This window comes from Budorcas taxicolor, chromosome 21 (genome assembly GCF_023091745.1).
Source record: "Budorcas taxicolor isolate Tak-1 chromosome 21, Takin1.1, whole genome shotgun sequence".
NCBI lineage: Eukaryota > Metazoa > Chordata > Mammalia > Artiodactyla > Bovidae > Budorcas > Budorcas taxicolor.
The window spans coordinates 12,214,268-12,237,846 of NC_068930.1; the positions used below are offsets into that span (position 1 = coordinate 12,214,268).

General features: G+C 41.5%; 1 long non-coding RNA gene across 2 annotated transcripts in view; it reads right to left on the reverse strand.

Annotated features, from left to right (window-relative positions):
- Positions 1-670: 670 nt before the first annotated feature.
- The window catches only part of LOC128066895 (uncharacterized), a 32,988-nt gene continuing 10,079 nt past the window's right edge, over positions 671-23,579 (reverse strand). The window contains exons 2-4 of one of the 2 annotated variants that reach the window (XR_008201260.1): positions 20,322-20,473; positions 9,317-9,356; positions 671-822 (exon numbers count right to left, since the gene is read on the reverse strand). This is a non-coding gene — a long non-coding RNA (uncharacterized LOC128066895). The remainder of the gene's footprint in view (positions 823-9,316; positions 9,357-20,321; positions 20,474-23,579) is intronic. The other variant, XR_008201259.1, reaches the window with a different exon arrangement.

Genomic DNA, 23,579 nt, shown 5'->3' on the forward strand with positions numbered 1-23,579 from the left:
GTGACCTTCAGTGGCCTACAAGTTCTCTAAGACAAGTTTCAAGGAAGGTGCAATTAAGAATGTGTGGCCCTTTCTGTTATTCTTAGAAATACATCAGTGTACCAGTGAAAGAATAAAAAGATTAAGGATAACCTTGAACTTTCATGTCTTAATTGACCAGTTGATAATCATCAATATCCATCGCCCCAAGTATCATTAAAAAATTATTGGCAAACTTTGGAAGTTCAACTGCTTTTGACTGCAGACGTCCAGCTGTCTTGCAGTCTGACTCATAACCGATGAACGGCAGTGCTCCACTGTGACCCACTGGGTCGGACTGTTTCCAGCGGTTCCCAGAGGGGCTGAGACGGGCACCAGATCCTGAAGGGTGTGATGGACTTAAAGGAGCAAAGAAAGGCCGAGAGTTACACATGTCTAAGGGGAAGGGACAAGCTGAACAGTATGGAGAAGTCTTGAAACAACAAAAGAGCAATAATGGAGGTTGGGACCCAGGACAGGGGCATTAACAACAGGGAAGAAGCTCAAGGGATGTGGTTGAAGCCATCAGAAAGAGACTAAAGTGCTGGACTTTTATTCCTTAAGCTAAAGTAATGAGTTTTCATTTAAACTTCACTATTTCAATGCTATCACATAATATATGTTATCTTTTATGTTTTATTGTTTTGGTGTATTTGGAGGGAGATGAGCACTGAGGAGACATGTGTGTGGTAAAGGCTCAGAGCATATCAATAACTTTACTTAGCAGGCAACAGCAACAAACAGGAACTGGAGAAACAGGATCTGTTGAGCCTCCGTGTTATTTACCACTTATTGGAATGTTGGCTGAAAAACAGTAAAATAAATATTTCATTTTACCCAGCATCATTTAAAAAGTAAATAAGACACAGAGCTCTTCTAAGACAATTTCTGTGGCGGTATGGGGTAGCTATAATGGGCTTCAAGCCGCATAAAGTTTAAGCTAATATTCTTGGGCTTACGAGTTTATACCTCTCTCTCCCCTGCAACAGTCCCTATATGATTCCCACAGGTAAAATCATCTCAGTGGGTTTCGCAAAGCACTGTAAATAAGTGCAGGTTTGCATTAAAGCTCCGACTACATATTAAAGGCAAATCAACAGCCCTTACTAATAGAGATGTTCAAAAAAGATAAAACACCTGAAAGCCCAGGCGCTGGGTTTGTGCTGCTATTTCATGTCAAGGCAATTGTAGTGATAGTATTAGGGACGATGAGGGTGGGAGTGGTGTTGTCATCCACGGGGAAGGGAAGGCGAGCCTTTAAGCAATCATGTAGAGCATGCGGAACATCTTAGAGCCGGGGGAGGAACAAAGCTCCACGCTGTCGGAGTATTGATCCGCTCCAGAAGGTGCAGGGAGCCGCCCGGCCGTGATTGCCTTCCCCGCTGGGTTTAGAGAGGTCTGAGAGAATACAGTATTGATCTGGCCCCGTTCCTGAGAAGTAACTTAGAGATAAGCCCTGACTGGAGGCCACCAACCTTGAGAACAAACTTGCAAAACGCATCCCCCCCCGCCCCCACCTTTGGCATGAGTCCAACATCAGCGCTAATGCTATGGGGATGAGGATGAGAGCACACTTAAACCCGGTCTGAGAGGAGTCGCCCACGTGCTTTCTTCCCCACCTGGTTCTTCCCGGGGGTCTCCAAAGCCCGAAACTGTCAGAACAGTATTAGGAGTGAAGAGGAGGGGAGGACAGAGCTGAAGTCCCATTTGCGAAGGAAGAAAGATTTGCGTTTCTGAAGCTTTGTGTCAGTGTTTAAAGTCTGAGTGTTTGCTCCAAACTTAGTCAACCTTTATGTAGTGCGACTTTTAAATGGGAATAATAATAATGCCTGTTTTGCAGGTTGTGGTCTGGATTCAATGCAATGAAAGGACCTCCTGAGGAAATGATAGCTCTTAATAGGGTCATGTGGCGGGGCGGGGAGCGGAGTAAGGAATCCTCTACCATCTCCTTCTTGCTTTCTCTCAGAAAGACTTTTTCCCAGACACTAAATCCTATAAATCAAAAACAAACTAAAAACACTTGTCAGGGCAAAGGAAACTTCCAAATTTTCCACTTCCAGAGCTGTGTTTGGAGTTAGTTCATCACTTTAGGCCCTGTGTGCTACCAAACCTCAATTTCCAGCTTGGAAATTTTTTCAAAAAGTGGACTGAAAATTCTTCATTTGCATACCACTCGTTGTTTCATGGTTTCCTGGTGGAAATTACTGTAACCACAGGATTTTGCATGGTTTCAATCTACAGCCACAAGTTGAAATTGGACAGATGTTACTGAGAATTTGGGGAACTGGACTGTTAGCTGGGGACTTATCCTGGTGTATCAACAGATCCAAATACAAATTCATTTGGACTGGAATTTTAGGGTACAGCAACTTTAGTTTTTCCATTTGCTAAGGAAGATGGCTCCAAGTTTGTCACTCCTTGGGGCAAGCCAGTCCAGTAATACTTCTGAGGTAGTTATTAATCCTACATCACCTCCTCAGCCCGTGGGGGTCAACATTATCTCCCTGATTTATGCTGTGTGTCAAATGGGGTACATCTTTACTTCCTAGGTACCGAGGATTCTACGAGTCACTGTAAAAGGACTCAGTGTTTGGTGTGATTTTTCTTTCCAAATCGGTATCAGTTCCTCATAGCTATCATGAAATTGTTTCATCAATTTCTGAATTGAACGTGTTGAATGAACAGTCACTTCTCTCAGACAATTTAACCAAAAATGAATTTTATAATTTTGTCTTATTTGAGCTCAGCTCAAAAAGAGAGAGATGAGAAAGCCCCACCTTTCAGGTTACTTTCTCCAGCAGCAGAAAGGGAACTGGAGCAAACTCTCCAGGAACATGTCTTGCGGATTTAAAGATCATAATTGTAATAACAATAACATCTCACCATTTTCAAAGCGCTTCTCTGTGCATAGTCTGTTTTTCATCGTCCTCAAGGCCCCTGGAGGTCAATGCGCACATTCAGCCTGGCTTCATTTGACCCACCTCTGCTTGACCACTGCCGGACTTTTTCCCAGGCAAAAGGAGAACACCGGGGAGGGTGCACAGCCTGGACAAAGAGGCTGCCGAGGTGGTTTGATTTCACCACAATCATTTCATCTGTCTTAGCAGAAATCCCCTGGGCCGCCCTCCCGTATACAAACTTGCCTTTGTTCACACAGCTCGAATAGAAAAGCTTCCCCTTCAAAATTTAACCGTCTCTCTGAAACATTTAAAGGCAATGTGGCCCGTAATTGTTCAACATGAAATGCAGGCTCGTGGATCCTTTGTCCAAAGGCTAATATTTAATCTTTTAAAGCTGCTAACAAGTGTCTTTGAAGCGCTGATTTTGTCAAGCTAAATAAAATAATGCTAACTATGTGCATTCTTTAGGAAAAACTATTTATCTGCACTTTCAGCACACCTTTGGTCAGTCCTGCACCCTAATACCTCACCGTGCAGAGTATTAAGATCATTGATTTTTCTGAAATGTAGCCATAATTGAAAAGTCTTCTTTTCCCACCACCACTTTCAAAAATATTTGGAGAGATCTCCGATGAAAAAAGGCAGAAACGCGTAACAGTTTTAAAATTCCCTGCATATAAAAAGGGCCAAATGGGTTGTAAAACGGGCCACCCTTGTGTAGCTAGCCCACTGCCTCCCCGATAGGCCGGGTGAGCACGATGGTTACCCGTATGATAAGGGCGCCAAAGGTCTTTGTTACCTCTTTCAGCTCTTCTTTTTTTCGCCCTTTCCTAGTTTTGCAGTTCCAAGAAAAGTCAAGGTGAAGAGTTTAATGCCTCTGAAGCTGGGGCAAGGAAACAAAACTGCCTTTTCCAGTGGTCAGTGGAGAATACAAGGAACACTTAAAACAGAGTCACTGAACTGAACAACCTTGATGTGACCAAGGCAGAAACATCCCCTTTAGGAGATCCCCATGGGGTTCCCTTCCGGCTGCTGGGCCGGAAGGTCAGCCCATCACTATGGCCTTCCCTTTCAAGCGCACCGGCTGACGGTCAGAAACAGGTTCCGCATGACTGCTGGTGCGCAGACAGACTCCGCAGAGAGAGACCCTTGACCCACCAGAGGGGGAAAACCAAAGCAGGGATCGGGCACTTTATTTCAAGGGTGTGTGTGTGTGTGTGTGTGTGTGTGCACGCATGTGTGAGAGAGCACACATTTCAAAGGTGAAGGAGCCTTTCAAATCTGGACTCCACTACGTACATACACACACACGCTAGGCAGATGAAAAAATGGGAAACAGATAGGAGAGATTGTCTCTCAGATGTCAACAACTTAGACAAAGAGGCATACAGAGGCACTGCACAGTTGGAAATTTATATTTTAACTTTATCACACTTTTTAAGGAAGAGAGTGAATATAGTGGTATTTATATACTTTTGCAAAACAAAAAAATCTATTCTGCAGCTAAGCTCTTCTGTCTAGGTAGGTTTCCTTCTATCATTAGTTGATACATGAAAACTTGACCATACAAGTTGCTAGAAAATCCCGTTCTTGTTATCTGGTAAAGGATTTTCTCTGCTACAGATATACAGTGCTGTGGTCTTTTGATTACATGGTACATTCTTGGATGTACATAGTAATTAAAAAACAGCATAACCACACTCATGGGTGGCACTAGCAAGTTCTGGAAGCAGCTAGAGATCCTTTGGCTTAAATCCTTCCCATTTGCAAATTGGAGGCAATCCGGTTTCCACACAAGCAGAATTACTCATGAGCCAATGACTGGTGGTTATTCGTACCCTATCCAGCAGCTCTTGAAACTTCCTGTATGTAAGGAATTAAGTAAGATATCAGAGATGCCAAGTGTAGTACTGGTCACTTTTGTGACTTTTCAGTCTTCCTTCTACTGAAGGTCTCTGGGTCAGAAACCTAGAGACTGTGTGTCCCAGTAAGTCATGGGCTAGAACAGGAGTCACAGTAGTTGAGGTGATTGTACCCAGGCCGGAGAATCCTTGTGGTGGATTCCACAGTAGACGAGACTCAAGCATACCATAGAACCTGCAGTAGACGAGGCTCAAACATAATTCCTATATTTAGCAAATTTTATGCAGACCCTACTTTATTTCAGAGCTGGAGATACTTAAATACTGATGGACACAGCCAATTCTCATGAAGCCCACCCCCTAGGAAAGATGGCAACAAGGGGCAGGTAATTCTCCGTGTGTTAAATTGCATGAAGAAGTGATGAATTCTAATGGGGGCCATAAGATAAGCAAACAGGCTGAGGAATGGGGCAGGCTTTCTGGAGAACAGGGTGTGTGCATGATAAGGGAAGAAAATTAATGTACATGTGACTTGCAAGACCTGATTTTACAGATTGTCTGTTGTGACTATCACATACAATAATTTTCAAACACAGACTCTCCTTTCCAATCCCACCCTGATTTATATTCCTTTAGCTATCACAACACACTAGTCAGGTTTGAAAACTCTCCTTCAGTTAAATTTGGACATTTTAGCAGGGAAACAGTCTCAGTAGCCTGTCTGATGAGTAGAAAAGGGATTATATTTTGGCATCTGTAATCAAACCCCATAAAATAGCCCTAACTGATTTTAAAACTCATATTTCAAACATACCTTACATTTTTATTTTCAAAAACACTGCCTCTGCAGTGTCTTACATCTTGCTGTCATTTCATAATTTATTGTCTTTATAAGATTCCATGACTATTATGAAACTTAAGCCACAGGTTTTAAGGAGAAATGGGGTTTCTTTTCTCACAAAATTTGGAATATTAAATTCTCCCTGTTCTGAATGAACAAAAAAGATATCTAATTTTGTGTAGGTAGGACTAAAGGCGGTTGCAGGTATAGCCTTTTCAGAAGAAGGAAATAAGACTTTTAAAATGTGGAATTTGAAGATAAACTACGAAACGTTGACTTGCCAACTTGCAACGTATCAAAATGTCAGCTCAGCACCTTAAAGAGTCTAAAGGGATTATTCAGCCCAATTTTCTCTGTGCTTAATGCCATATCCTGGCTTAGAGTCAGGCTCTTCTGGAAGAACATTTAACTCTTTCTGCACATCATGGCCTCATTTCATGCAATAAGGTTGCCATTTCCTAAATGAGATTCTAATAGTCTGAAATATTTCCCTTCACTTTGAAAGGACCCTTGCTTCGAGGATATAGCTTACATACTGCGATAACCTCAGTCATTCCCTAGCAAGAATATACCAAAATCACTCTTATGCCTCCATGAGTAGGGCCTAATAAGAATGAGAATAAGAATATTCTTAGCCTTATCCCAAGAAGGAACAGTGGCTGGAATCTCATGACAACCTCCTTTAAGCCTGTGGGCATTGTGTGATAGCTTTAATGAAACCGCATAAATCTTTAACTATGACATCCAGCCTCTGAAGGAATAGATAAGTCACAAAACATTTGGAAGGGACCTCGGAGGTGGTCGTCCATTTTCTGTATGATTCATGGATTTCGTCTATCATTCTTCTGACAGGTGGACACAAAGATTCTGAGTTCTTTTTTCTCAAAGGTCTCCCATCTCAGAAAGCCACCTTGTTTACCTTGTTTGATGGATCCAATTGACCTTGATCTTTATAGCAATTAACTTTCAGAAACTTTTACTGCTTGAGCTACTTCTGTATGAATGGGTTTCAGAGAGCAGAGCCATTATTTTTGCCATAGGACATCCCTGCTTGTATTTTACTCAAAATCCACTTCTGTATGCCTTCACCCATTTACCGGGCACCCGGTATGAGTCAGACACCCAGCAAGTTGCTGGGGACTCTGCAGCAAACAAAAGTGATGAACTCATTTCCTTCATGGGACTAACGTTCTGGATTGGGTGTAGAGGGAGCAGATAAGCAAACAAATAAGGGAAAATGGAAAGTGTCGAGTAGAAGTGAGAGCCAGGGCATGCAGGGTAAGGAAGGGAGCTGCGAGTCTGTGTCAGTGGTCCGGGAAGAACTTCTCACAAGGTGACAGGTGAGTGTGCGTGGAGGAGACCTGAGGGAGGGGGGCCAAGAGGAGACATGCAGGGGTCCCAAGCCTTCTCACTCTGGACTAGCAAATGGATGTCACCTCCGCTATTGGTTTTGACTGATTGGTGGTGCTGTCCACATCTCCCCACTGAAAGCGGATCCCGGCTAATGTAAAAGGGAGCATTGTTTAACAGTATCTTCCATGGATGCTGGGCATGAATGGGCAGCAAATATTCACTATACGCATGCTGTAGACCTAATATACTTGCTGCAACTCTTTAAAGCCTTCTCTTCTCTAGCTTTTATCATCTTAAGTAAATCTCTTATTTTATTCTTTTTTTCCTCATCTTTGCAATGCTTGCCCTTTCTCTCGAGTAAGGGTTAATATGTTTCTTAAAGGTAAAAGTCAGGGGTGTGCAGAGTAATGAGCATGTGATCTGGTGAGCAGGGGAAAAGTCTAGAATCTCAGTATCCTCACTCCGGACTCCACACTCAGACATGTGCAGCCTAAGTTCTTGTTGTTTGCTTTTGGAGGGACTTTTCATTACATCTGTGTGTTTAGTGCTAAGTGATGCCAGTGTGACAGGCACAGGACTGGTCCTTTTTCCTTCCTTCCTTGGTTAAAAACCTAACATTTAAAGAAAGTGATGTGCATGGGAGGTGTACCATTTGTCAAAACAGACTCTAGTCACATCAATTTGCAAGTCCCAGCACACAGTGTAAAACCACAGTTTCATGTTGCCCATTCTTAACAAAAGGTTAATGCTTTGAGCTTTAAAAAAATTTGGATCTGTTGGTTGGTAATTGGAATAAACATTCAAATTTGAGCATCAAATTTCTCATTAGTTTCACATCAATACCTGTGCTGCAACTATGGATCAGTGAACTGGGCTCCTCGCTGCCCAAGTGAGTTCATTAATCACTCTCCCCTAAGATGGCTGTGTGAGCAGACAGCTGTTCTGAGCAGCTGTCTTCTGGTACACTCCTCTCTACAGACGATGGGAAACTTTTTGCATCAGTCTGCTGTTGTTTTAGCTGGAAGTCCCCTTGTAGTGACAGGTCCAGAAGCAAGCAGGTCTCAGGTCAGTAAAGCATTCCAATTTGTAAATGGTCACTTTATGATCACAGATAGAAAGGTTTAAAACCACTAAGGCTAAGTTTCCGTATCTTATCTGACTTATCACCAGGAAAAAGTAATACGAAGCTGTGCATTTCAAGTCTACCCCGTGTTTGGTGAAAAGCCACAAACCCAAATTGAACTCTCATGACCCCTTTTCTCTTGCCCAAAATGATAGGGGCTGGTTGCTTAGCTCTCTGGCTCTTCCAACTATAGATAGATAACTTAATTTTCATATTTTCGGATACACTTGGCTGCTTCAAGAGATCAGAATCCACACACAGCTCCAATTCTGCATTATACTGAAGCGAGGACTCCAGTAATTGGAGCTTATCCTGTTTTAATATATGCAATCAGGAAATTTGAAGCGGCCTTGATGGCCCCTATAACATTTCCCTTAGATGCTCTCTGATATGTCAGCGTCTACAAGTTCATCCACACAGCAATGACCTCATGTGGCAACCTTTTTCCATCTGCTAGAACACTTAGTAGTAACATGAGAACCTGATTGTCTTCTCTTAGGGAAGGAAAAAAAGACAGGAGTAGACTAAGAAAAACAACACACATAAACACAAATTAAAGAGGTATCTCTCTCCTGTAAACAGAACCATCGAGAGAAATAGACACACACTGCAGAAAATAAGAATCTCAGAATCCAAACAACTGTTTTACAGAAAGGAGGACGGTGGGCGTTAGTTGGGAATCAAGCCCTATTTCCTCGAGATGTATTTAGTTTTTTCATATTAAAGAAAAGAGGTAAAAAATTCAATGCATGGAAACTTTCTTTTCTTTCATTACTTGCAATCAAGCAATAAATGAAAAGATAAAAGGGGGAAAAAATGAATATTTCCTGGGTGCTTCTTAGGCAAAACATTTTAAACTGGATTTGCCTGTTGTGTGGTTGGGTCAGCTCTGAAGTAGGCAATGCCACCCTCAAGTGCAGTGAGGCAACTAAAGATCGTTTATTAATTCATTCTTCTGATATTCCTGTAACAAATAAGACACTATTATGTACAATGTACTGTTCTAAGCCTTGGAAATCCAGGTAAGCAAGGTCTTAAAAAAGAGTATAGTACAGGGAACTATATTCAATATTCTGTAATAAACCATAATGGAAAAGAATATGAAAAAGGATATAGATGTACATACATGTAGAACGGAGGGAGGCAGGGATAAATCGGGAGACTGAGACTGACACATACACACGATTATATATGAAATAGATAACGAATAAGGACCTACTGTATAGCACAGGAAATTCTTCTCAATAGTCTGCAATGACCTACATGGGAGAAGAATCAAAAAAGAGTGGACATATGTATATGTACTCCTGGTTCACTTTGTTGTAGGCAAAAACTAACACAACATTGTAAATCAACTATATTCCAGTAAAAATTTACAATAATAATAATAATAATAATAATAAAGAGCTGAATCACTTTTCTGTACACTAACAACAAATGCAACGTTACAAATCAAGTATACTTCAATTAGAAAATAAACACGGAGAAAAGAGCCTTGTGTTCACAAAGCTTGCATTTTAATGAGTAAAGACAGAAAACAAGCAAGAAAATATCAGTCAGTAATAATTTTGTGGGCAAAAATAAAGCAGAATGCTATCATAAAGAGAGATTGGATGTTATTTAATGTCAGGATGATGTCAGGAGAATGATGATGGGGGAGGGTATTGAACTTGAAGCCAGCTAAACAAGAGCTCCTCTTGGAGCAGCTGGGTAACAAGACTATAACAGCTGGCACAAGACATGGAATTTTCAAACATTCATGTGCAAACCCCCAAGTTTTCTCCATTTTAATGGGTCATTGTGAAATATTTGACTACTTTTGTAAACTATAAAATCATAAAGATAGCTGGCAATTACGTGTAAAATGGAAGTTATGAAAATAATGTAATCAGATAATTAAATTATACATCTTCTGTTTCTGCTTGGCCCTCTCCAAATTGATTATCTCTCCAGCTGCATTTATCTGGATAATTGTCCAGGCTAAACTCTTTTGGAAATAGCTTTACCTTGAAAGCATTGTTTCTGAACATGTCCTCATCCTTACAGTGAACCTATTTCCTCATTACAGAAGTGCTGTGCCTTACTGTTGTCTGATTCTTACCCTCTTAATATCTCATTTAACCTAGAGTAGCTTAAAATTGCATTGGGTGTGGCATGGAGTTTGTTGGGACCAGAACTTTGTATTTAAGGCAATGAGGGGGTGCAGCAAGAAGCAGATATAAAAAAGATAATATAAAACATTAATAAATACTACATAAAAAGACACACCCAGAAAGCCTTGAAAGTTGAGCCACCTATGCCCAGTGGGGTCTATTAATGGAAATTGCTTAATGAGTGTCTTTTAAAGTAACTATCTGTTAAAATACTACACAGTTAAGTGGAGACTTTTGTCGCTAATAATCATGGAAATTTTTTAGACTCTCGAATCCAGGAATGATTTCACTCACTACTGAAATGCAGCCCCTTCTGAGACTGATTATTCCAACTTCCTCAATATACCCATCAGCAGATTGTGCTTTTATAAGACCAGCTGACTGAAGACTAACCCAAGAGTCAAACCAAAGTTGATAACCTCCAACCTTCGAGTTTTTTACAGACTTGTTGATGTAAAATCCAATATTTAAACATTTTTCCTTTTTCCTTTTATGTCCTTACCAACTTGTTTATATAATTGGTACTAGGAGTTCATCAGACAAAGCTGTCTTTGTTTTATGGCATATATGGAGGAAATTGCTAGGCAATAAATATTAATATAAAATGTATTAATATGGCTCAGATTTTGAAATATGTTCACCAATATTCTACTCATAAAAGGAATTACATAATTTTCCTGGAATGTTCCTCCCTGTTCCTGTTTTTGATGAAATTCCAAATATGGATCCAATTTCTCCTTTATATTTGAGTTGTATTTCATTCCACTTGCTTCCAACTTCAAGGATTGAATTAAAGGGAATTCTACATACTTTATTCTGTTGAATATAACAATGATCCAGAATGATATGTATAAATGATCTTAGTGAAAAAATCAGTACACACACATAAATCATTTGTATATGCAATTCTTACAACTACGAATGTTATGTACCACATTATCATTTTTGACAGTTGTATCACAGGTGTGAGAACATTGAGCTACAAGAAACAAGTCACAGATGCATGAAATTTGGAGCTAAGACATCTGGTTTAATTCCTTCTGTTTAAACATGTGGAAATCAAGATCCAGAAAGGTCATGAACCTTGTATCCGGTTGCATAGCTGGTTAAGGGTAGAGCCCAGACCTTCTGACTGAATGTGTGAACAGCTACAAGGAAGACTTGCTTCAAGCAGTGGTGCGAAGCTTCTTTGGTCTAATTATAGAATCTTATTTGAGACTCAATGAGATGCTTCTCTAAAGAATGTCTCATTAAGAAAAACTTTTACTAACTAGGAAACTGCATGTTGTAGACTGGATGTTTGTTCCCCATCATACCCCTCATCACCACCAGATTCCTATGCTGAGTCCCTAACCCCCAGGGTGGCCGTATTTGGAGAAGGGGGCTCAAAGGAAGTCATTAAGGTTAAATGAGGTCATGAGGGTGAGGCCCTGATCTAACAGGATTAGTGTCTTTATTAAGAGATGTGGAAGAAAACTCTCTTTTTCCCTTTTCTTCTCCCTCTCTCTCATTTCTCCCCCTCTCACTCCACACACAAGGAAGGAATGACATGAGCACACAGAGATGGTGGCCCAGCAAAGAGGCCTCAGAATGGAAACCACCTTGCCACCACCTTGATCTTAGATTTTCAGTCTCCAGACTTGTGAGAAAGAAATTCTGTTGCTTAAGGCACTCATTCTGTCATATTTGTTATGGCAGCTCAAATAGGCTAATATACCATAATAATTCAAGTGAGATTTACCTAATTTTCTATTTTTTACTTAATAGAGAAAGTTGGTTTACTTAGCAGGTATTAAAAAGAAAAATGAAAGGTGGCAAGACAGTGAATGCTTGTTGGAAAAGCATGTTTAACATTATTGCTGCTGTGATAACTATATAGGTCAAATTCAACAGATCTTTGGTATTTTTCTTAGAAAAATTATTGAAATTGGAATTGCTGGGTCAAAGTATGCATGTAGTAAGCCTTTTAAAATTTTCACAGAAATAGTAACTGCATAGTATACTACTCTCCAATAATTTACTTTGCAGAATAGGACGGCATGTTGATGGATAAGGGGTAGTGAAGAGGTCTGTTCTGTATAAATGCTAGTCATAGATAGCTGCCTTTCTGATGTAAGGAACTCTGCTTAGACAGCGGTTCCAAAGAACACTTGGGAATCTAGGAGAGAGTGAGATTCCAGGAGGAGAGAGAACTTGCTTTCACTTTTGTTTATTAAAGACAGATTATCAAATTACCAGAATTTAAGGGCTTCCCTGGTAGCTCAGATGGTAAAGAATCTGCCTGCAATGCAGGAGACCTGGGTTTGATCCCTCGGTCAGGAAGATACCCTGGAAAAGGAAGTGACAACCCACTTCAGTACTCTGGCCTGGAGAGTCTCATGGACAGAGGAGCCTGGTGGGCTACAGTCTATGGTGTCATAAAGAGTTGGACACAAATGAGCTACTAATACTTTCATTTTCACTTCCATAGAGGATCAGTTCAGTTCAGTTCCGTCACTCAGTCGTGTCCGACTCTTTGCCACCCCATGAATCGCAGCACGCCAGGCCTGTGTGGATGGAGATGGACACATCACCATCTCCCTGAGTTCACTCAGACTCACGTCCTTCAAGTCCGTGATGCCATCCAGCCATCTCATCCTCTGTCGTCCCCTTCTTCTCCTGCCCCCAATCCCTCCCAGCATCAGAGTCTTTTCCAATGAGTCAACTCTTTCCATGTGGTGGCCAAAACACTGGAGTTTCAGCTTTAGCATCATTCCTTCCAAAGAAATCCCAGGGCTGATCTCCTTCAGAATGGACTGGCTGGATCTCCTTGCAGTCCAAGGGACTCTCAAGAGTCTTCTCCAACACCACAGTTCAAAGGATCAATTCTTCGGTGCTCAGCCTTCTTCACAGTCCAACTCTCACATCCATACATGACCACTGGAAAAACCATAGCCTTGACTAGACGGACCTTTGTTAGCAAAGTAATGTCTCTGCTTTTCAATATGCTATCTAGGTTGGTCATAACTTTTCTTCCAAGGAGTAAGCGTCTTTTAATTTCATGGCTGCAGTCACCATCTGCAGTGATTTTGGAGCCCCCCCCCCCCCCCCCGCCCAAAAAAGTCTGACACTGACATAGAGGATCAGTTCAGCTCAGTTCAGTTCAGTCGCTCAGTCGTGTCCAACTCTTTGCGACCCCATGAATGGCAGCACGCCAGACCTCCCTGTCCATCACCAACTCCCGGAGTTCACTCAGACTCACGTCCATCGAGTCCGTGATGCCATCCAGCCATCTCATCCTCGGTCGTCCCCTTCTTCTCCTGCCCCCAATCCCTCCCAGCATCGAAGTCTTTTCCAATGAGTCAACTCTTCGCACGAGGTGGCCAAAGTACTGGAGTTTTGGCTTTAGCATCATTCCTTCCAAAGAAATCCCAGGGTTGGGATAGAGAGAGAAAATAATCCATAAACTCACTAGGACACACAGCTGGCTAAAAATTAGCACCAAAAAAAAAGCAAGGAAAGAAAGAATTTATGTGACCTATCTTAAATGAAAATCTCCTGTAAGAATAAAGACTAGCAGGATTCAAGTATGAGTCTGAACCTAACAACAGTTTCCTGAAATTTATCCTTTTTCTCTTCTTTTTTTTTTTTAATTTGGGAGTCCAAGATCATTTTTGACAGAGTACAATTGGCAGCCCCTTGGCTACCCTGGAGGGCAACACAAAACACATTCCATCTCAGTTATTACTGACCGACAAGATGAGAAAGTTGCATTTTATGTCACTTCATATCCAGAAATTCTTCCAAATGATAACTGAGAGGCAGTTAAGCCTCCTAGAAAATGAACAGTTAGGAGGACTGGTGAAGAAACCCAGTCACCTTTTGAAAATCTATGGCTAGTAGCCACATGGGGCTTTTTGAACCGAGAAAGTGAGCTTTACTTGCTTGTACCGTGACCCCACCTCAGTCTGAGGTGTGGAAATTGAAGGCTGTATAATTTCTTTTGAAATATCTACCTTGTGCGGAGCAACAGCAACCCCTCAAAAATGAGCTATGGTCAAGAAGGCGTAAAAAGAAATGCTCTTCTATCTTACAGGCGTATCTCCTCTTAATGAACTTTGAAACCAGATGTTTAAACACACCGTCCGCATGTAGGCACGCCCTCTTACCCACTGCTTATTCCTGAACATGCTGAGAAAAGTTAAAATTTTAAAAGGAGAGGAAGTATATCATAGAGATATACTAACCCTCGAATTCCTTCGAGGGGTGAATAACCTTTTCTCTTGATATAGGAACCAAGCATTGATCTGTCACGCTGTTTGTTCTAGTAGAGCTCCCAGAGGCACGTTCAGTTTGAAACGTTAAGGCTAGTTCATTAGGCGTCCCCAGCCCGTTTCTCCCAGAGAATCAAGATAACACTGTGGTTAGTTAATGGCTTTCTCTTGTTTCCCCCAGAGCCTGCCTGTCTGAAGCCTGCAGGCTCGAGAAGCTTCTTCCCTCCTCCCCGCCGCAACCCCCGCTTCTCTTTGCTATTAGTCACAGCTGGTAAGGCTCACAGGAGCCAAGCCTGTTTGAAAACAGTCAGATCACGACAGCGTTTGAGTCTTTCTGCTGCAAGCAAGACTTGCCCGGGCGGCCAGGAGGGGCTGAGTGGGAGGGGGGCGGGGAGGGGACGCACCGGCAGGAAAGGGAAAAGGGAAATTGCTCACCACCCCAGTTCACGACCCTCTCCCAGGGAGCCCGCGGCAGGCGGCCTTGCTGGGAGGTGGGTAGACTGACTAACTTTGAAACGAAGTGATGCCTCTGGGGGCTCCTGTCTCCTGTCTGCTAACCACTGGGCTCCCTGGTATTCTGGTCATGGGGTCCAGTCATTATCTTATTGATAAGACTGGAGGTAGTGAATGACCCTTCAGCTGTTGCATTTCTCTAAGACTCACCCACCCATCCCCACTTCCCTCTATACATACTTTTTATAGAGCCTGAGCGGAAGGAAAGAAAGGAAATAAGAACTTAGACATAATCAGTTCAGTTCAGTCACTCAGTCGTGTCCAACTCTTTGCAACCCCATGAATCGCAGCGCGCCAGGCCTCCCTGTCCATCACCAACTCCCGGAGTTCACTCAGACTCATGTCCATCGAGTCGGTGATGCCATTAGACATAATAGGTAAATTCAAATTCCAACACCGAGCCATAAGGATTTCTAACATCCTGAGGTTGAACTGACGAAATGAAAACAGGGTGCCTCATGAGAACGGCTTGATTTCTAACAGCTCTGTTATTTGACGGTTCAATTACTCCTTCTCGCAAAATAGGCCCTAGAAATGCTGAATAAATTTATCTTTTGCCTCTGATGGAGCCTCCATGAACTGCTACCAACAACCACTATTCCACTGTTGCCTGAAGTGCCTGGTGAGCACTGCTGTGCAAGGATGCTCAGACAAGTCCCATGGTGATGTAGGTGATAACAGTGATGTCATCGCCAGTGACAAATTACCCTTCCTCACAGCCCCTGAACCCGATTCATGAATGCTTCCGTTGCATTGGGTTTATGAGGCTAATAAACATATATGCTTTGGGGTCGAGTTTAAGTACAAGCCGGAAGGGTTTCATTTCCCTTTTTCGGTGTTTCAAGGATTATATTGAGAAATCACAGAGGAAAGTTTTATGAGGGATTAGGTCAAGCCCATAAAAGTAATGAGGTTCTTCAGGTCACCTTTTCCAGGGCAGTCTGAACGGGTTCCCTATCTGGTTGGGGTTTTTCAGACCACATCGCTGCCTCTTCTTAAATGGTTTGAGAAAGTGTGATTTCTTCCTCTGAATTTGGAACATGCTAGTGCCATATGAGAGATAACAAACACAGGACATGTATATTGACCTTCAAATTCAAGCTTGATGAAAAACCAAGCAAAAAAATTCAAACAGACTCTTAATGTCTTTCCAAAATGGAAATATATGTGTAAGATTTCTAATTAATAAGAAATTCTCTAATTCTCTTGCAATTACGTTTTAGGTTTTAAGGGGAGGACAGAACATTAGCCATTAATGGTCCTGTAGTCCTTGTCTGGATTGCTCACGACAGCTTTTGTGATACAACAGAAAGATGGTCACTAAGAGCTAGGTAGCTACTTTATCTGATGTTTACTATTGGAAAGATGTGGCTACCACTCAATGTTTCTAAAAGCATACCAGTGTTTCCTGTACTAATCTTTCACATATGGGTTTTAAAAATAATCCAGGTTGACAAGAGACTACTACGTCATTAAATAAAAATCAAGTCATACCTTATGCAAAAATTTTACTTAGACTTACATTTGGGGGAATTTTGTCTCACGTCTACTACTGAACGTTAGTTGATGGTAGATTATTATCTAGCAACTTATCCTGGAGGTGAACACACCTCTGAGTAAGCACAAAGGAGCATTAGTGTTGTTCATTTATTCATCAGGCACCAATAAAGACTGCTTTATTTAGTACAGCTCATTCTCCGCACTTTTGCTCCTTACGGGTTCATCCCCCTGAATCGTCTCTTTCTGCCTGGCCCTTCCCCAGTGTGTCCTCTTTGTCACCTGCCCTGCACCTTGATTGTCCATGGCTTTGGCCCTTGGTTCTAACTGATCCATATTTTCCTCCTCAGAGAAAGGAAGACGGTGTCCCATCACATCAGATTCCACTCCTGTTTGCCTTCACTCAACGTCAACTATATACTTGAATTTTTTCTAGTCAATATAGGGGATATAAAGGAACCTCATTGTCTGTTACCTTGGCAGATGAGATGATAACCCTATTAACAAAAAGTAAAATCATGCATCTAGTACTTCTTACATATTAAGCACTGTTCAAAGTGCTGTGTACACATCAATCTCTTCACCTTCAAAACTCCTTTGAGGGAGGTACTGTCAGTATTTCTGTTATACAGAGAGGCCAATCGAGACACGGAGGGATTGTTATAAAATGGCAATGTTGTGGAACAAGAGGACAAAACACCGTGGAGCAAAGGGGGCCTGGGAAAGTAGCAGACAGGAGACACCAAAATCCCACAGAATCTCAACCAGTGGGGATCAAAAGGACAAATGAACAAAAAGCATATACAAATAGGCTAGATTTCATTAAAAGCTGACCTTTGGAAGGAGAACTTTAAAGTAAATTTTAAAGATTTGTTGTATTTGGGGAACTTATTAGCAAGTACCTTATTTCATATAATCTGCACCAAATCCCGGTTTCACAGATAGACACTTAGAGAGGACACAAATTGTCTAGTTTTTCAAAAGAATAAAATACAAGGCCAGAAATTAAACTCAGGTCTGCTTTGACTCAGCACCCATGCTTTTAGCCACTTTACTAAACTGGCTTTATCTTTGTGGTAGATGGTGAAGGGTGAGTAAGGTCTGGAAAGCCAGAACTGGGAGGGTAGGCCAGGGCAGGGGAGGATAAGTACAAGTAAAGAGGCAGATATGGAATCTGAGGAAGGGATGTCTTTCCTTGTTCTTTCCTCTCCAGCAGGAATGCATGACACTCATGTATGTGACACATAGCAGGCACGCATCCAAATTTTACAGGCTCTGCGGGGAGGGCATAAGAGAGGCTGTGAGAGTGGTGTGAAATGGGAGAATGAGGCTGCCATGATTTCATAAAGAAATATGGGAACAGATATTGGAAAGTAAGGTTGAAGGTGCACCTCAAAGGGCCAAGACAAAGTGTTGACTATGGATGTCATGCAGTGGGTAGCTACCTGTAACTTTCTGAAAGAATACGCGAATGGAATTAAGTTTTATGACATTAGCTCAACAACAATATGTATTTGGAAGAGTGATTAAAAGGTCATTTTAAAGACCCTTGAAAATAACTCAAAACATCGATGAGTGTCTAAACAATAATGTGGAAAATAATAAGCAAATAGTCACTGTGGGCATAGAATGCGCATTTGGCAACTGATGTCGATGGATTACAGGAACGGAGGAGGGGCTGATGATTGTCAAGTGTCCAGTCTGAAAAATCTTTAAAATAATCGTGTGTCATTATTTTATTTTCTTAAATTTTATTTACTGCTGTCTATTTATGAGAGAGAAAGAAATTCAGAAGCTTAGTTGATGTGATGCTTAAGATAATGAGTTTTGATTTGGACAACTTAATTTGAGGTTCCCACAGAACATTTCATTGGAATAGTCCAGCGGGTACTTAAAATGTGAGTCCTTGCTCAGAAAATGAGTTGAGCTTGAAACTATGATTTTTAATAAAATTTACCTTTAAAATCCATTTAGATTTATAGAAAAATTGTGTGGATATTGTAAAGGGTATACATAGACCTTATATCTAATTTCTCCTCTGAATAACATTTTGTATAAATATGGTTTAGTTCAGTTCAGTAGTGCAGTCGTGTCCGACTCTTTGCGACCCCATGAACCGCAGCACGCCAGGCCTCCCTGTCCATCACCATCTCCCGGAGTTCACCTAGACTCACGTCCATCGAGTCCGTGATGCCATCCAGCCATCTCATCCTCGGTCGTCCCCTTCTCCTCTTGCCCCCAATCCCTCCCAGCATCAGAGTCTTTTCCAATGAGTCAACTCTTCACCTAACGTTTACTAAAATTAATGAGCCGATGGTGTCTCAGTGGTAAAGAATCCGCCTGCAATGCGGGAGATGTGGGTTTGATCCCTGGGTTGGGAAGATACTCTTGAGAAGGAAATGACAATCCACTCCAGTATTCTTGTCTGGGAAATCCCATGGTCAGAGGAGCCTGTCAGGCTACAGCCATGGGGTCACAAAAGAGTCAGACACCACTTAACGACTAAAGAACAACAAAAGGCCTGTGACTAGCAGGCTGTTCCCCTTCTCACATCTGAACGCAGGAGGATGAATCTTGTAAGCATCACATTGGATGAGGGATGTAAAGTAAATGGACAACACAAAGTCTACCAAAGGGTAAGCATGCAGCAAATAGCAACTGAGGAAGTAGAACTTATAGTCTATCCTGTTGAGAACGTGTTTGTGAAGATTTCATAGATTTCTTACTAAACGTACAGATTAAACGAACAACAACAAAACCTTCTGTGGGCCAAAATATTCTCCCCAACACTGCTGATGAGTGTGAAAATTGGTGTAGTAGAACATTTCTGGAGGACAGTTTGTTAATGTAAATCAGAAGCCCTAAGCAAGTACATATGCTTTATAGGGCTTTATAAGTGGCTCGGATGGTAAAGAATCTGCCTGCAGTGTAGGAGACCTGTGTCTGAGCCCTGAGTTGGGAAGATCCCCTGGAGGAGGGAATGGGCTATGGCAAGCCCGTCTAGTATTCTTGTGTGCAGAATTCCACAAAGAGAAGAGCCTGGCAAGTCCATGGGGTTGCAAACAGTCAGACATAACCAAGTGACTAACACATTTCATTCCGTTCAGTTCAGTTCAGTCACTCAGTCGTGTCCCACCCTTTGGGACACCATGGACTGCAGCACACCAGGCCTCCCTGTCCATCACCAACTCCCGGAGTTCACTCAAACTCATATCCATTGAGTCGGTGATGCCATCCAACCGTCTCATCCTCTGTCATCCCCTTCTCCTGCCTTCAGTCTTTCCCAGCATCAGGGTCTTTTCAAATGAGTCAGCTCTTCACATCAGGTGGCCAAAGTACTGAAGCCTCAGCCTCAACATCAGTCCTACCAATGGACAGCCAGGACTGATCTCCTTTAGGGTGGGCTGGCTGGATCTCCCTGCAGTCCAAGGGGCTCTCAAGAGTCTTCTCCAACACCACAGTTCAAAAACATCAATTCTTCACTGCTCAGCTTTCTTCCCAGTCCAACTCTCATATCCATACATGACTACTGGAAAAACCACAGCCTTGACTAGACGGACCTTGGTTGACAAAGTAATGTCTCTGCTTTTTAATATGCTGTCTAGGTTGGTGATAGCTTTTCTTCCAAGGAGCAAGCATCTTTTAATTTCATGGCTGCAATCACTATGTGCAGTGATTTTGGAGCCCCCCAAAATAAAGTCTCTCACTGTTTCTATTGTTTCCACTTCTATTTGCCATGAAGTGATGAGACCAGATACCATGATCTTAGTTTTCTGAATGTGTGTTTTAAGCCAACTTTTTCACTCACCTCTTTCACTTGCAACAAGAGGCTCTTTAGTTCTTCCTCACTTTCTACCATAAGGGTGTTATCATCTCCATATCTGAGGCTATTGATATTTCTCCCAGCAATCTTGATTCCAGTTTGTGCTTCATTCAGCCCAGCATTTCTCATGATGTACACTGCATATAAGTTAAATAAGCTAACACATTAGTATTTCATTATTAACTAAAATCCATAGTTGATTCAGATTTCCTTAATTTTTACTTAATATAAAACAATATTTTTTTCTGCTGCAGGATCATAATCAGGACACCACATTCCATTTAGCCAGGGTCTTCCTGGCTATTATAGATGCTCAGACTTCCCTTGCTTTCAATGACCCTGACAGTTTGAGGAGTACTAGCCAGGTAGTTTGTAGAATGTCATTCTACTAGGATGTGTCTGATATTTTTCTCATGATTAGACTTGGGTTATATGTCTTTGGAAGAAAGATCACAGCGCCACTCTCATCCCGTCATATCGAGAGTACATATTGTGGATATGACTTATAACTGTGGGTGTTGGCACTGATGACTTCTCTGAGATAGTGTTTGTCAGCTTTCTCCATTATCAAGATATTCTTCCTCCTGCCCCGTTCCATCCTGTACTTCTGTAAGGAAGCCACAGCAAGGACTGGGAATTCTGTTATCCTCTTGAGAGTGAAATATCTACAGAAATTATTTGGAGTCCTTCTGCACAAAATATGTCTCTATTCTATAATTATGTATTTTTTTAATGATTATTTTTCAATCATTGATTTAGATCATTATTGACACATGGATATTTATTTTATACTTTGAATTATAGCATACTACTACTTTCATTTCTTGGTCAATTTATTCCAGTTAGGCCTTTGGGCACTCTTTCTGTCAGGGCCTGTATCCCTTTGACAGAGTTCATATTTTGTGTGAGGCATTCCTGTGTGGTATCAGAACTGTTAGCCCATACAGCACCATGGGAAACAATTTCCTTAACTAAAATACAGTGCTCATCTACAGTTTCATTTCACTTTAGTTTTCAGTTCAGTTCAGTTCAGTCACTCAGTTGTGTCCGACTCTTTGCAACACCATGGACTGCAGCATGCCAGGCTTCCCTATCCATCACCAACTCCTGGAACTTGCCCAAACTCATATAAATTGAGTTGGTGATGCCATCCAACCGTCTCATCCTCTGTCGTCCCCTTCTCCTCCTGCCTTCAATCTTTCCCATCATCAGGGTCTTTTCAAATTAGTCAGTTCTTTGCATCAGGTGGCCAAAGTATTGGAGGTTCAGCTTCAGCATCAGTCCTTCCAATGAATATTCAGAACTGATTTTTTTAATGATGAACTGGTTCGATCTCCTTGCAGTCCAAGGGACTCTCAAGAGTCTTCTCCAACACCACAGTTCAAAAGCATCAATTCTTCTGCACTCAGCTTTCTTCACAGTCCAACTCGCACATCTTTAGTTTTATGACTTACTAATTTCCAAAGTCATTTAGGTCAGCTCTGTTTTCCTCTACCAGAGTACAATTTTGGAAAACATAATTTTCACAAAGATGATGACTATGCTAAGGAAGTGTAAGGCCAATGGTGTATCTTAAAGAGATGTCTCTGTGTTTGAAGTGTAGGAGAAGATGGAGCAAGTGATAGTGATAATAAAGAAAATTAGGTAGAGAATGAAATGAATACATTGGTACGGATCAAAGTGGCAAGAAAAGATAGTTGTTGGGTGATATGGAGCATAAGTATGAAGACAAAGATCTCACTTCTATAGGGAACATTGGCTCCCTCTTCAAGATCATCCCTTTCTGTTTTAACAAATGTCCTCTGGAGACATTCCCTCTTTGGGTCCCTGTGGGGCTTTCTTAACAAAAGTTCTCATTTCACCCCCAGTAATGTCTCCCTCCAGACTCTTCTTCCTCCTCCCTTTTCCTTCCCTTTTCCCTCCCTCTAACCATCAAATTTGGTAGCCCCACTGTTTAAGGCTATATAAAGTGCCATCTGATCTAGTCTAATCTAAATTTTTCAACTTTTGCCTTCCATTAATAATTCTCCAAACAGCAAACAGCATTTCTTTCAGAAAGCCCCTCTTGATGTTCCTCCTCCAGAAGTTAGATGCTTCAGATATGAACTCCCATCACAGCATAGCTTGTTAAATTCTTGGTCTTTTGTTGCTAAGCTATCAACTACATGAGACCCAAACAATATTTATTTCAGTTGCTATTGTGTATGCTATAGAGTACGTGACATCTGGTAAGATTTTGATAAATATTTGTGCATGAGCTCATCTTTTGAAGAACATTTAGCTCTCATCATGTAGCCTGATCTGTAAATGACATATTCATTGTCATACTTGAAATCTATTCATCCCATTCTCCTCCTCCTTGATTAAAGCTAATACTCATTCTTCAGTTTTCCAGTGATTTCTTTTGCTCATCAGTTTTTAAAATACTCGATGTTACGGCATTTCATTACTCACTATGATTTGCCATCACTTAAGTTTTGTCATGAGTCTTTGTTTATGGCACCTCCTAGATTGTAAATTTTCTGAGAATAGAAGATAAAATCTATGTTTAATTGTAACAAGCATTTATTGAACACCAAGTGTATATATGGAGGGAGAAGAATTGGCCTCTATCTTTTAGGGACTTAAAATGTAGCTATAACATTGGACAAAGCATAAAATGATCAGGGAGTACTTGCAAAATAACATAGAAGAAAGTATGTGAGAGAGTTCAAACTGGCCTAGTAACTGCAGGAAACAAGTAAAACCCAGCTTTGAGCAGAAATTGTCAGGTAAGGTATGGTAAAGTTGAGGAGTCGGGTAAACTTCTGAACAAATATGGGGCACTTACAGCTCTTCTTGTCTCTTTTGCAGCCCCTCCTTCAGAGTCAGAAAGGAAAAATGCAAAAATGGTGCTAGAAAGTCTGATTCCAAACAAACCTGGGATCCACCGTTGACTGGTTGTATAACCCTGGGCTAGTCACCTAAGTCCACTGACCATTAGTCAACTTTCTATAAGGTGATGCTTTAATATCAACCTACTGCTGCTTGGACAGAGGAGCCTGGCAGGCTATGGTCTATCGGGTCTCAAAGAGTTGGACAAAACTGAACAGACTGAGCTTGCACTACTGGTGGATAGGATTTGCAGGGGAGTGAGTAATGATAAAAGAAGACTAAAAAAAAACCCCCAAACTTCTAGGTTTTTATGTAAATGATGATGCCATTAACTGAGGTGGGAAAACAGGAAGAGAAATTCACAAGGAA